General features: G+C 37.3%; 1 long non-coding RNA gene across 1 annotated transcript; it reads right to left on the minus strand.

The window, feature by feature from the left end:
- Positions 1-652: 652 nt before the first annotated feature.
- Positions 653-2,116, minus strand: LOC130507808 (uncharacterized). Its single transcript, XR_008942441.1, has 3 exons — positions 1,577-2,116; positions 1,347-1,433; positions 653-1,263 (listed from the first exon to the last, which is right to left on the minus strand). It is a non-coding gene; the product is annotated as an uncharacterized LOC130507808 (long non-coding RNA).
- Positions 2,117-2,146: the final 30 nt, after the last annotated feature.

Genomic DNA, 2,146 nt, shown 5'->3' on the forward strand with positions numbered 1-2,146 from the left:
AGACGGATGAAACCAAGGCAAGTCCGTCAAAGCGCGAAAATTTCATATCAGGGGCAAAATCGTCCACCGGAAAAGTTGCCGGAAAAGTTGCCGGAAAAGTCATCCAGACAGTCCGGCCATCGTACCGCATCAGTCCATGCTGCACCAAGCACTCGGACATTCCCATACCCACTCGGACATCCCACCCCCTGGGTAGCCTCAGAAGAGTGCCTACCCCCTATATAACACTTAAGCTTTTTTTCAGTCTTTCACCAGTAGACATTGATTCTGTTCCGGGAGTATTTTTGATGTAAAAAAAAAAATACTTCGAATTTGAATCTGATTTTTTGCATGCTTCATATACATGGTTAGAGCTATTTTCTGGCAAATTTTCATAATTTTCTTTTGCTTCTAACCATGTCTTTTGCATGCTACAAGTGTCTGATCATTGTGGTCTAAACGGACGTCTATTGCAACTTTTGATTAACACTTGACATCTTAAACTCTTTATTGGTGTATTTGTGATGTTTCCTTTCAGAAAATTTCTTTCAAAAATATTTTTTTTTGAAAATTTTGACTTCTTGAGTTTTTGTGGGTGATCAGGACAGTCACGAACGTTCAGGACAGTCTGCGGGGTATTTTCACACCCTGACTGTCCCATTAGGAAGTGCTTAACATTGAGAGTTTATTAGGAAGACGTTATCATTGAGAGTGTATTAGGAAGTGCTTATCATTGAGAGTATATTAGGAAGTACTTAATATTGAGAGTTTATTAGGAACACGTTATCATTTAGACTGTATTTAAAAAACAAACACACCAAGAGATTAAAAATATTACCAAGTAGCCTTTAAAGGCAGCCTGCACAGTTGTTGCTGCAATCTCTGGTAAATAAGAGACTGTATTAAGACTTTATTAGACAGCACAGACCTGCCACATAGCAAACAGAACAATACACCAATCTGGAACTTTGGAAGTAACTTCTATGAAAAGCACAGCTTCAACGATATCAAGTCAGATCTTTCATAATGTAAGTAGGATGAATAAAAGGATAATCAGCTCGAGTGATATGATAAAGCAAAGCATTGAAGTGATCTCTTTGGAAGTGGTTTTGCAGACTGGTTGCAGTCTGTGCACAAGAAGAGAAGCAGAAATTGGTTAAATAATTAAAGATCTGATGGAACATTGGTATATTCTGCAGAAGAGGAGATGAGAAGATGGACAGTAGACCACAAAGGATTGCAGCTCTGCTTTCTTTCCGCAGTTTTTGATCGGTGCAAAAAGTACTGCAAGGGATGCTTGAAAAGAGAAGAAATCAGAGGAAGTTTGAAGTACGACAAGCATTTATCAGCAATATAAGTGAACTAACCATTGAAGGATGAAAAGGTACAGTGGCTTTTGATAGAGTTAAGAGTCTGAAATCTCTGAATTACAATCCGTGCTAGTCAAAGTTTTCCTAAAAATTCATTTGCAGTGATTGAGTCCAATTCAAAGAACGAAGACTGTTTCTGGTTTGAAAATACGAAGATGCTACAGAACAAGAGTGTGTGATTCTATGAAGGAGAACAGTAGGCAAGGGGCAGAAACATGGTTACGTACCTTAGATTAGCCATTGATTCTGCATAAGAAGACACCAACAATTGCAGAACCTTAGATTATGAATCTGATTAGGGTTCCTCCCCAAAGTACGTTAGATTAATCTTAGATTCAAGGCCAGACTGTAAGAGATAAAAGAGTAGCCTTAGATTCTTAACGGATCTTATCAGGTCATCCAAGTGTGCAGAGCGAAGCTAAACAGTCTTCCATCGTTAGAGCATCCATCGTTAATGGAAAAAGGTGTGGTATATGCAATTTTCGATAATTAAAAGGGTCTACATTGCAATTTCCTTAAAAAAAATGTTTCCAGCGTGCTCCTAAACTCTCTTGTGTTTCCAGATTTAATTGTTTTAGACTTCAAAATAGCATAACTTTGTGTAGATTAATCTGTTTGTCGATTTTTTTTTTTTTTAACCTTCATAACTTTTCGAGGGCTATGTGGTGGCCGGGTCGCCAAAGGCGGCCCGGGTTTATTGTTATTGAAAAATGAATTTTTGTTGTGAATTATTTTTTCATTTTTGTTTTTTTAACTGAGATTTCATTCATTTTTTTGGACTATATTTTTAATTTGTA

This window comes from Raphanus sativus, unplaced genomic scaffold (genome assembly GCF_000801105.2).
Source record: "Raphanus sativus cultivar WK10039 unplaced genomic scaffold, ASM80110v3 Scaffold5978, whole genome shotgun sequence".
Lineage (NCBI taxonomy): Eukaryota > Viridiplantae > Streptophyta > Magnoliopsida > Brassicales > Brassicaceae > Raphanus > Raphanus sativus.